General features: G+C 46.2%; 1 protein-coding gene across 1 annotated transcript in view; it reads left to right on the plus strand.

The window, feature by feature from the left end:
• The first annotated feature begins 282 nt into the window (after positions 1–282).
• Positions 283–12,951, plus strand: part of LRRC8D (leucine rich repeat containing 8 VRAC subunit D) — an 80,535-nt gene continuing 67,866 nt past the window's right edge. Inside the window, exon 1 of the mRNA XM_066597337.1 lies at positions 283–420. The gene's annotated coding sequence lies outside the window, so the exon portion shown is untranslated. The remainder of the gene's footprint in view (positions 421–12,951) is intronic.

A 12,951-nucleotide genomic window follows, 5' to 3' on the forward strand; every position in this document is an offset into this window, starting at 1 on the left:
TCCTGCTCCCCGAATGGGCCAGAATACCGGACTCCCCAGCGCAGGTGTGAACGCAGCCCGATACGCTGACTACATGTACGCCGTCTGCTGGGCTGCAGCATTATGTGGCCCCACACTGCAGGCTTCTAGCCCTACACATTCTATACGGGACAAGCAGCTCCATGGCCGCCGTTCACCTGCCGGGGTGGAGGGTAACACAGGCGGAAGGCCCCCAAGATGCTGATGACAAATGGCGAGGAGGCTGTTATGCAATGTCTCCCCGCCTCCTCCTCCCGCCCGTGCGTGCAGCCTGGCCGGGCTCCTGCTCCCTCACAACCTCCAGGAAGCCGCCGGCAGTGTGATGTGTGAGCCGCCCGCTGCCCGGGACTGAGGAGGCACCTGCCGGCCGCGGCGGGGGAGGGGAGCGCGCCCCCAGCTCAGGTGAGACGACACGCGCCGCACTAACCCCGTGTTACCCGAGGGCCGTGTGGTCGGGGGGCGGCGGGCGCTGCTGGGGGCACGGGGGGACATGGTGGCTCAGTGAATGGCCTTACAAATGCCTCTAATCCTATCTCTGACGGACTTCACCTCAGCCGGCGCTGAGCAGGTAGCCGTGTGCCGCCACAGACCGGCTCTGCTCGGCGGCCGCTTCACTGCCATTTACAAGAGTACAGAGATTAATGCGTTGGTATGTGCAGACGTCTGCTGCTGGAGGGGGCATCTGCAGGGTCTAGCATGGCATATGACTGGCATGGAGGACTCGGTAGTATGGTGGCATATGACTGGCATGAAGAACTGTATAATGGCATGACTGGCATAGAGGACTCAGTGTAGTATGATAGCATTTGAGTGGAATATAACTGGCACGGAGGACCCAGGGTAGTATAGTGGCATATAACGGGCATGGGGAACTCAGGGTAGTATGGTGGCATATGACTAGCATGAAGAACTGTATAGTGGCATATGACTGGCATGGAGGACAAGTCAGGGCATTATGGTGGCATATAACTGGCATGAAGGGCTCGGCAGTATGGTGGCATATAACTGGCATGAAGGGCTCAGGGCAGTATGGTGGCATATAACTGGCATGAAGGGCTCAGGGCAGTATGGTGGCATATAACTGGCATGAAGGGCTCAGGGCAGTATGGTGGCATATAACTGGCATGGAGGACTGTATGATGGTATATTACTCGCATGGAGGACTTGGGTATATAATGGTATATAACTGGCATTAAGGACTCAGGGTAGTATGATAGCATATGACTGGCATGTAGGACTGTATGATGGCATATGACTGGCATGGAGGACTTGGGGTAGTATGGTGGCATATGACTAGCGTGGAGGACTCAGGGTAGTATGATGGCAAATTACTGGCTTATAACTGGCATGGAGGACTCTGCATATAACAGGCATGGAGGACTCGGGTATATGATGGCATATAATTGGCATGGAGGACTGTATGTTGGCATATGACTGGCATGGATGACTTTCAGGACTGCATGATGGCATATGACCAGTATAAAGGACTTTCAGGGCATTAAGATGGCATTTGACTGGCATGAAGAACTGTATAATGACATATCACTGGTATAGAGGACTCAACGCAGTATGTTGGCATAGAACTGGCATGAAGGACTCGGGCAGTAAGATGGCATATGACTGGCATGGAGGTCTCTCAGGGTAGTATGAAGACAGTCTTCCATGCCAGTCATATCAGCACTGTATGATGGCATATGATTGGCATGGAGGACTGAGGACTATGTGCCAAGACTGTCAGTATTGTATGTTGGCATATGGCTGGCATAGAGCACTATCAGGATGGTAAAATGGCAATATGACTGGTATGGAGGACTCTTAGGACTGTATGTTGGCATATGACTGGTATGGACGACTCTTAGGACTGTATGTTGGCATATGACTGGTATGGGCGACTCTCGCATTATTTTGTGGACGGGTTTTGTGCATTTTAGCAGGTAAAATTGAAAACTCCCAATCCCCACACCTCACCGTTCACACTGGCACTGCCCGTCCCCAAATCCACAATCTGCGCTCATATAATCCAAACCTGTGGAACATAGTCTCAGTGATAGGAGTGATGTCTGTAAAATGTCCCATAAGTTACATGTGTTCTCCCGTGCCGTGAAACCAGCGCCGGGCTGGACACCGGACTGTGTAGTCGCATCGGTCAGTATGGGGTGTCCGCTGCCATTCATGAGTCTTCAGTAGGGTTTTGGGAATTTTCGCCAATATCTAAAAGCTCCTGATTATGTGTTAGATATGGCGGGTGGTCTGTGGGCGGGGCCAGGAAGATTTCCTATAATGGCTTTTATAGCCGTTTCTTGTTGGATCGCTCCTTCAGAGAGGGTCAGACGGTCCATTTCTAGACTTGATTAGTGGTATCCGGCTCGAATCAGCTGGGAGAGACGGCTGTATCTTTCCTTTAGGCCTCTTTCACACGGGCAAATGCGGAAATATTGCGGCAAAATTGCGTCTTCATTCTCACGATTTTTGATCAGCAATGCTTTTATTCAGAATAATATGACATCGCTGCCGCTCGTGATAAAGTCTCTCAATTTTACATCGCAAAAAAGATAGAGAATGGCGCAATTTTTTTCTTACAGCACAGCATCAGTAAAATCATCGCTAATGTGAAGGAACCCATTAGAAAACAGGGGTTTCACAAACATTCGTTTTCTCACGCTGTCGCATCGCGGGAAGATAGAGCGATTTTTGTCGTCTGTGTGAAAGCGGTCTTGGGTCACTCTCCCTTAAGGCCGCTCTCACACAGGCGGTATTTATGGTAAACTGCCTCCATTGATTTCAATAGGGCTTCTCAGACAAGCGTTTGAGCGCAGCCTTTCGAACACTGTGATTTTCGAACGCTGTTTTTTTAAAAATGCACTTCACCACACATGCCCAAGGTGTGTATGCGTAAAACAGCGCTGGCAACCCGTAGCGTTTTACACATTCCAGCCCATAGAGATCGCGCATGGGCTGAGTATGGCACTGTGCATGGCCAGTAATGTGATGTCACGGACATGCGCAGCGTATTTTATTTTTTTTTAAACATTTTTTTAATTCCCTCTCTGTTCAGCATGGGCATGCGTATCGAAACGATACCCCGGATGCAATGTATTGCGTACAGGCAGCGTGTCATACTTTGAGAAATGGGGCATGCTGCAATTTATTCTCTTGCGTATGAGAACACTGTGTCCCACGCCGGGGGGAATGGAAGAATGAAAGTCCATTGACTTTCATGGCTTCTTCCATTTACCGCATAATACGTAAGAAAAACCGCCCGTGGACATGAGCCCTTAGGGTGCGTTCACACAGGTGTATGCATATTTCGGTCAGTGAATATGCGGCATATTCACGGGCCAAAATGCGCTGTTGCTTTTTGGGTTTTTTGCCTGTCGGCAGTCCTTTCACTCGCATGGAAGACCAACACATGGAATGGCATTGATTTTGTGCAGAAATACCCAGGTTTCCTGCGTATTTTCACATTTTGCCCGTTGATTTGAGTGGGCTTCTACGGTGTATAATACGCATCAACATAGGACATGCTGTGTATTCTTCATGTGATCGCACGAGAAAATATGCTGGTGAACAAAGTCATTATAGTCAATGGGTCCTATTCACTGCGTATTACATAGCATATCTGCACTTGTGTGAATGAGCTCTTAGACATGTATGAAAACTTCTACCAGTATCGCACGCCCATGAAAATCACTTGCGAGTACAATGCATATCTTTCACCCTTTTTTATTTTTTGGTAGCCTTCCCCAGATCTGTGCCTCCACACAATCCTGGCTCAGAGCTCCACAGGCAGTTCTTTCCTCCTCATGGCTTGTTTTGGCCTTATATAGATGGGGGGGGGGAGGTGTTAAAATTACGTCCATTCAACTGAATTCACCGCAGGGTGTAGAAAGATCTCATAGATGATCAAGAATAATGAGAGACCCACAGAGCTGAATTCCCAGCATCTTATCAAAGGGTGCAAATACTTATGCCAATGCAAAAATAAAAAAATCCAAAGATTTCTAACATTCTGTTCCCATTTATCATTCTGGGTATGTGCACAAGGCCAAAACATAACAAAATGTAACAACAGTAAAAGGGTCTGAAGACTTTCCGAATGCATTGTACCGTAGACAGTTGGAGGACTACCGGGTACTTATTGCAGAAGGTGATGTTCTCCTATAAAAGAATGATTGTTTGTCACTAAGCCGAGGCTCCCCCATTTCAGTTGTGCCCGCCCGGTATTTCTAGGCTAGAGCCGGACACAACGGATGACTTTTTTTGTGCACCAGCCGGACCGAAAAATGCTGCATGCAACATTTTTCTGCCCAGCGCAGGGAGGCATCAAACTGCTGCGCCTGATGCCAAGTGTGGGATCGATTCTGGCATGCGTCTCCCTCTGGATGACTGGGTATACAGGAGCCGGCTTAAAGCCACAACACGCCGCTCTCTCGTTTTCCGTATTCAATCCACAATATATTTTATCTGTTAGTTCTAGAATTTAATCTATAGTATTTGCTTGGCAAAGAAAGGGTTCATATTGTAGCTGTTTCTTGCATTAGCAGCTTCGGCATACTTCTCTCTCATTGAAATCAATGGCAGCGCCATGCTTTGGTTACATTCCCGGGTCCTCGTGCCCGAAGAACTTCATGTGAATGGGGGCTAAGGATGTAATATTCACACAAGGCAGATGTATGACAGACATGTCTACACTGTCTCAGTGGGGTTTGCAGAAATCTATGTGCTTAACGCAGAACAACCCCATTCAGATGAACGGAACGTCATTGCAGGGACAGACGTTTCTGCAACAAGTCCGCCATATGCGAGCTTTTTTGTAACAAGGGGATTACCACAACTGCCTGGGGGAAAGGCCCGCCGACGCTCTGAAATCAGCCAAGTATGGCAATCGGGTAGACTTGGTTAATTATATTTATTCTATTATTTATAGTACTTTGCACAGGTTTTAGGCAGGTGTGGAGGAAATGCTACAAAGTAGGCCTCCTGCAGTGACCCAGCGCTCACATTCTGCCGCCGTGTCACACAGCCGCACATGCGCAGGTCATAGCCGGCGTGTCTGCGAGGCTCGCACAGAAATAGGACATACCACGATTTGTTTACCACGCGGGTTTTCACTCGGTCAAATCACGTCTGTCTGCATAGGACTGTGTTAGCTAATGCAATTCTATTTCAGCGGGCACGGGTGGAAATTCTACAGGAATTCCCACCACGGAATTTCCACCCGTGTGCTTTTGACCGTTACAGTATGTTCACACGGCAAAATCACTGTGGAATTTTCTAAAAACCACATCAAAACCCGTGTCGTTCTGATGCAGTTTTGGGAGTAGACCGCCATGTGGAATTTGCCCTGTCAATGGGCATGGAATTCTGACGCCTTTCCATTTTTTTGAAACCCCATTGAAATCAATGGGGAAAAAATGATCCCTTCTTTTTGAATTTGATTGAAGTTTGTCGCCTCCAAACATGGAGCAGGGAGATGGAAAAATTGGATGGTGTGATTGCAGGTGTGAAAACACAAATATTGCCCTATGTCGTCAATACGCTCATGTTACATATAATATAGGAAGCAAATATCATGAGCATTTCATCTGTATCTGCCTCCATATTTGCTGTCATTAGTTTTCCTTTCTACTGAGAAAATACTTTGTCTAATAAAAAAAAAATCAATGAATACAAATATGGAGGCAAAAACCGACACAAGTAGCACTTACCGTGTAAAACACGGCTGCGAAAAATATGGTCATGCGAATAGATACATAGATTCACATTAGTTCCGTATTACGGTCCGCAAAACATAGACCACATAAAGCGATAAAATGCCGTTTAGGAATAGGTGAGATTTATACTTGTTTTATATGCTGGTCTAAGTACAGTGTACGCTGGCCTGAAGTACTAGAAATGCATCAACGGGCAAGGGCCTCTTAACCCTTTCCAATCCACTGACGTCTGAAGACATTCTGATTGAAGGCTGTACAGCTCTGATGTTGGAAGATGTCCGGCAGGGTATTCTTACTGTATATTACTGGCTGCTCCGTTGTCGGGGGACCTCTCCAGCATGTCCCATACTGCAGTACTGGCTCTAGCCAGCGGATGGCTCTATTGTATAATGGCAGAAATAGCCCCCCTAGAAAACCCTGACTCCAAAATTGGATTAAAGGAGATGTCCCGCGCCGAAACGGGTTTTTTTTTTTTTAAACCCCCCCCCCCCCCGTTCGGCGCGAGGCAACCCCGATGCAGGGGTTAAAAAAACCACCCGCACAGCGCTTACCTGAATCCCGGCGGTCCGGCGTCTTCATACTCACCTGCTGAAGATGGCCGCCGGGATCCTCTGTCTTCATGGACCGCAGGGCTTCTGTGCGGTCCATTGCCGATTCCAGCCTCCTGATTGGCTGGAATCGGCACGTGACGGGGCGGAGCTACACGGAGCTACACGGAGCCCCATAGAGAAGAGGAGAAGACCCGGACTGCGCAAGCGCGGCTAATTTGGCCATCGGAGGGCGAAAATTAGTCGGCACCATGGAGACGAGGACGCCAGCAACGGAGCAGGTAAGTATAAAACTTTTTATAACTTCTGTATGGCTCATAATTAATGCACAATGTACATTACAAAGTGCATTATTATGGCCATGCAGAAGTGTATAGACCCACTTGCTGCCTCGGGACAACCCCTTTAATATATTTCTTGCATCTTCGGGCCCTCCATGTGCAACAGTCTGACATCTATGCCAGCTACAAGTTGGCATAATTTCATGTATAGTTTATGCCAGCCTCTGGCATGGACTGTAGTCAATCAATGGGTCATGAGTAATTTTTCGCATAAACTAAATGCCCACTTGAAATCAATGGGTTGTATTCACTGCGTATTGCATGCTAATACGTTTGTGTGAATCCGGCCTTAAAGAGGTGAAGCCAGCGTAAAAATCCAAAAAGTCACAAATGTTTGTGATAAATTGCTGAATGCAAAAATGTGCAACTTTTTTTCCCCGGGTACCGCGTATTAAATCTCCTATACAGAGTTGAAAGTTTCCTGTAAACAGAGGCTAGCTGATACTTTGAGAGTCTTGTGTGATAACGCCCCCCCCCCCCCCCCCCCCCCCCCCCGCTATGATTAGTATTATAGGGAATTTATTTAGAGTTCCTCCCTAGGAGTTGCTGCAAATTGTAGGTACATTTTCTGATTCTAATAAATTGGGTTGTTGCCTTCCAGGATGTAACGCTTTTAGCTAAAACCTCTTAGTTGTTACATTGTATCACCTCCTGTTTGCAACAAGCGCTTTAATAATAACAGATTCCAAAAAATTATAAACAATCCCCTGTTGAAGCAACTATATGGTTAGAGGAACCAAGAGCATTGTGGTGCAGATGAAGCCTCGTGATGGAAGGTTTCATTTCCATCTGGAAGCAGCTGCAAGAACCCAGAAGGGTCGCTATGTAATGCTTTATGCCAATGTTTGCCTGCACTGAACAAATGACCCGCAGCTGGCTTTTTCCGGAACAGTTGAAAACATGCAATGTCCTATTAATGTATTATTAATGAGGGGTTAGGAATATTTGTTATCTAGAATTAAACAAAAGGAATATTTACATTTTCTAAACTTTTGGATTAAAGAAACTTTTTACTTCCTGTATCTTTGTTGTGAACTAAGGCCGCCTGCAGACGGCCCGGTCGGATCCGGCAGCGAGAATTCTCGCCACGGGACCCGACCCGAGCGCCTGCAGAGAGCAGCGCGTACTCACCCGCGCCCCGCAGCTCCGGATCTTTCATGTGCCGGCTGCCGGGCAGCCGGTGCACGCGTAGACCGGAGCCGGCGGCCGGTGAGTGATGTTTCTGTGCGGTTTGTTTTCGCGCGGCCAAACCGCAGCCGTCTGCCTAGGATCGCGTTTGCTAACGCAATCCTATGGCAGCTTCCAAGAGCGGACATTCCGCGGGAAATCCCGCCACGGAATTTCCGCCCGTTTGCAGGCGGCCTAAGTGTAAGATTAGGTCTCTTGCCTTGCCCATCTTGAAGTTCATTCCTAGGTAACCATAGGTAAAAGAAAGCCAGTTAGTGGCAAAATGCAACTTAAAGGGCTTTCAATGGAGAATACTATTGCATTCCAGATGAAATAGCACGGCATGCAGCGTTTTATCCAGTATTTTGTACTGGTAACTCCCAGCAATAAGCATAGATTATCAATCGTTGATCGGCTGGGGTCCGCCGCTTGGGATCCCGTCCGATCAGCTGAGCGTATGCTGTAAGCACCACAAATACACCAATTAAGGCAGAAGCCTCCATGCCGACCTCCGTAGTGGCTGGTGCTTGTAACTGCAGGCACAGCTCCCATTGATTTCAATAAGAGCTGTGTCTGCAGTTACAAGCGCTGGCCACTACATGGTAGGTCGGCGGTGAGACTTCTGCTCCAAATACACAGAGGTCGGAGCGGAAGCCTCCGCGCCGACCTCTGTATAGTCACCAGAGCTTGTAACTGCAGTTACAGGCACCGTCCACTACACAGAGGTCGGTGCAGAGGCTCTGTGCCATTGCACCGCTGACAGCATGCGCCCGCTCAGCTTATCGGTCGATGTCCCGAATGGCAGACCCTGGTCGATCAACAATTGATGACCTATCCTGATGATAGGTCATCAATAGTATTTCACTGGAAAACTCCTTTAAAGCAGTTGTCCAATTGTAAACTATTGATGGCCTTTCCTCCAATAATAGTAGATCGGCAGGTGTCTGCCTCCTAGGATTCCCTATGATCCGATGTCCTCTAGGCCTGTGTGCTCATGTATTGAGTTAATTTTTGTAGGCTTCAGACAGCTCTGTTCCCACTTCAGGCCTGGTATTACACGCAAAGTTCCCATTCACTTTAATGCCTGTAATACCAAGCCTGGCCACTGCAGTGGGAATGGAGCTGTCTGCGTCCTGCGGAAATCAGCTCATTGCATGAACACACCACCCAGCCAACCTCACCAGTCTACTATTTGGTCGCCTATCCTGAGGATAGACCAGTAGTAGTTTACAACCGGACAACCCCTTTTACAGGAGTAAATGACAGGGATGGTAGTATTGATCTATTAAAGGGGCTGGAAACTGCTTAACTATTGATGACCCATCCTCAGTATAGGCCATCAATAGTTGAACGGTGGGGGTCTGCTACTTGATATCCCCCGGTGAACATCTGTGTGTATGGAGCTGGAAGCTGACAGTTCTGTCACTTGGCAGAGTCCCAGGTTGGTGTATTGTGTATGGAGCTGTCAGTACACACTGACAGAGAGCTGATCCTTAGTGGTTACAGACCCCTTTGATCAACTATTGATGACATTTCCTGAGGATACCCCATCAATAACTTAGGGCATGTTCAGAGAGGTGAAACCTGCGTTAGATTTTTTTCTGCACAAATTTAGCCTCATATCACAGCCGAAATCTAGAAATGAGCTGCGGACCTCTGCCGCGACTATGCAGTTGTATGGCAGTGGATTCGCCGCGGGTTTAGCTCATTTGAATGTTCAGATCCACATTTGGATTTCCTGCCATGAACTCTGCACCAGAAAGTGGCATGTCACTTCTTTTTTCCGCATGTGGATTTAAAATTTGCGCGCAGAAAAACAATCTGTGCGGTGCCGACTGCGGCACGGATTCCCATTACAAGTTATGGGATGCAGATTGAGCGTCAAATGTGTGTCATAATTTCCGCCAAGAAGTGGACAACCGCTTTAGCGTAAAAATCTATGGTGAACTTTGCTATGGGATGAATTCATTAACGCATTACGCTACTTTTTTAGCATAAAAAGAAGTGTCATGTTTTTCTTGTGTGAGAAAGTGTATACAAAGAAATATGTCGATCTCTGACCTTTTTGGACCACCAAAAGAAGTTATCCCCTATCCAAAGGTTCTCCAAGGTCAGAAGGCATTTAACGGCTCTGAAAAGTTATTTAAGGACATAAAAATGTTATCTCTTAAAGAAATGGCTAACCAACGGCCTTACAGTATATCACTGTCACTAGTAACCATATAATATAACCTATAAGAAACGGTAAAGCTATAGCTTCACAGTGAGAATGGGCCTGCACCACTACTTTCGCAACACAACCAAAGTTGAGCAGAACAGTTAGCCCCCTGCAATGATGTGACTTGGGAGTGACTCCGTACCACCTGACCCAATGTCGGAACCAGACCAGAAGTAGAGCTTCTGACATTGCATGTCTGGGTAAGGATTTTACCTCCCTAGACAACCCCTTTTGAAGGGTTGTTCCCATCTTGGCAGGTTTTCTGCTATCCACAGGATAAACTTGCTGATTGTTGAGTGTCCAAATGCTCGAACCCCCATCATTCCGATTATCGCCCCATTGAGTTTTGAAGCGTGGTCAATAGAGGCTATGTATGTGCACCTCCGCTCAATTCCCTTCAGTGGTTGCGCCAGAGATAGTGGAGTTCAAGCAGATGACTATCTCTGTCACACCCATTGACGTGAATGGAGGAGAGTTGCGCATGCACACCTCCTTTGACCACACTTCAGGGACGTTCCTGGAGTGAAATCTTGGGATTGATGGGGACACCATTGAAGTGAGTGGATCGGAGGTGTTCATGTTTGGCCTCCTTTGACCATACTTCAGGATGCATTAGAGGTGAAATCTCAGAATCAGTGAGGGTCGCAAGCATCCAGACCCCATAGGTCAACAAGTTATTCTCTGTCCCTTGGGAACGGGGAATTACTTGCTGAGAGGGGAATAGCCCATTAAAGAGTAACTGCACTTTTTTCAAACTTTTGATATGTTATTGTGACACGTCAAAAGTTTTAATCAGTGAGGGTTCTGCTGCCGAGATTCCCCCTGATCAATAAAAGTGCTGTGTCTCTTCGGCTAGCTTCGCTGCTTGTTGGTCTCTAAAAAATCTCTATAGACCCCTATGAGTCTGTCTTTAGCTGCCAGTAATGAAGACAGGCGAAGGGCCACAGTGCTCAAGTCAGGGGGACAAAACTATTTAGCACTCAGTGATGGTTTTAGCAGCAGGACCCCCACTGATCGCATCAAAAGTTTACAAAAGTGCAGTTTTTCTCCAAGTCTGTCTGATCCTCCATTTTTCTTTATACTTTTCTTGTAAGGATGGTTTTCCACCAAGGATCTTCCATTGACTAGACCCTAGTAAGGACCTTTCCAACAGGACGGAATATTCTACAATGGCGTTGCAGAATATGCCCTCCTGCGGAATATTCAACACCCAAATCCACACTAACTTGTGGATTTTGACACAGAATGGAAAGTACTAGAATTCTGCTGGTAATTCTGCATCACAATCTGCAGTTTGCTGTATGGATTTTGGCGCGGAATTCATGGTTGTATATTCTGTGACGCTGTTGCGGAACATAGCGTCTCTTGTGCAAGGTCCTTCAGGTTATCTCCACATGGCACTAAGCTGTGTCTGCACTAGAAATCGGCTTGGTGGTCCTGTAACAACAGTAATAAATCTGCCCCATTTTCCTCTTTGTACACCTTATAAACCAGAACACGACGGATTTACAAATGATCCTTGCAACGCACAATAAACTGCAGTAACCTACAAGAGCAGCAGCCTGACAAAGTATTTATTATGTCTGTTGTCAGCTGATTGTACAAGCGCCTATTCCAACATTCTGGGAAGAAACCTTGAATTGTGTTCCACTAAAAGATGTGACCTTTCTGCTTGGTTAAGAGCTAAATGTTTCATCTCCTGTCTCCGTCCCCATATACCGGCTCACTGATTAAGTTGTAGTCAGCGTTTTTGGAACTTTTTGTGGTGTGGGCTGCAGCAGCGTGCTAATGATTATCTGCACGTTCTGTTAAAGGGTTAAGGCCTTTTTCATGCAATAGGAAGTTAATATTTAAATGCCTTTATTTGCTTTAACTTTCCTTATAGGTTTACTGCCTAATGTGTTTCAGTTGGCCATGTTTCTATCAGATACAAACCCATCTACCCACATTACTACTAATATTACTTTTATGTGGTATTGCAGAAGTCATTGTTTTAATGGCTTCTGTTCTGCACCAATACAAAATTTGGGGACACAATAGAACCCTCCTTGAAAGTTAACCACTTTGTGCGCCATGACTTAATTATATACCATAGGCGCGAGGTGGTTAGCATAAAATGCTGTACATTTATGGCATAGGCTCAGGAGCCATGGCATCATTGACCCTCCACCATGGAATTGAGAAGCACCCGTAGGTTGTTGGGGCCTCCGGGTCTGCTATTAGCAATTACTGGCAAGTAAATCACATGATACACTGCAGAACCAAAGTACTGCAGTGTATTTATCTGAGTGATCATAAAATCACAGGTTCAAGTCCTCTATAGTGATGTAAAAAGGTGAAAAGAATAAAAGTAGTTAAAAACAATGCAAGTAAAAAAAAACATAATAACCCCCCCCCCTTTTTTTGCACAATTTTCCAGTTTTTTTTTTTTTTTTGAACGACCCATACAGTAAATTGAACACCCTTCTGTAAAAAAAAAAAAATAGGAAGCCAACGAAAAAAGCACTTCACCTCTCAAAAAAAGACAAAAATGATCAAAAAAAGTCAATTTTACCCCAAAATAGTATCAATGAAAACTACAGCTCATCACACAAGAAACAAGCCCTTGCGCAGCTCTGTCCATGGGTGGGGGAGTTATGGGTCTCTGAATGCAGTGATAAAGAAAAGAAATATTTGCCAAAAAAGGGTTTTATTGTTGAAAAACCTAAATTTATTTAAAAATATTTTGGTATTGCCATAATTGTACCAACCCACAGAGTACCTTTCGCTCTGCCTCCCAAATGATAAGTTGTACAATACCTGATATGTACTCCACAAAGGTATGAATAAAAACGACAGCTCGCCACGCAACAAGCAAGCCCTCCTTTGGCTATTTTGACGGAGAAATAAAAAAAAGTTATGACTTTTGAAACGTGGAGATGAAAATCCACCCAAAAATCGTCATG

Source organism: Eleutherodactylus coqui, chromosome 3 (assembly GCF_035609145.1).
Source record: "Eleutherodactylus coqui strain aEleCoq1 chromosome 3, aEleCoq1.hap1, whole genome shotgun sequence".
NCBI classification, from domain to species: Eukaryota; Metazoa; Chordata; class Amphibia; order Anura; family Eleutherodactylidae; genus Eleutherodactylus; species Eleutherodactylus coqui.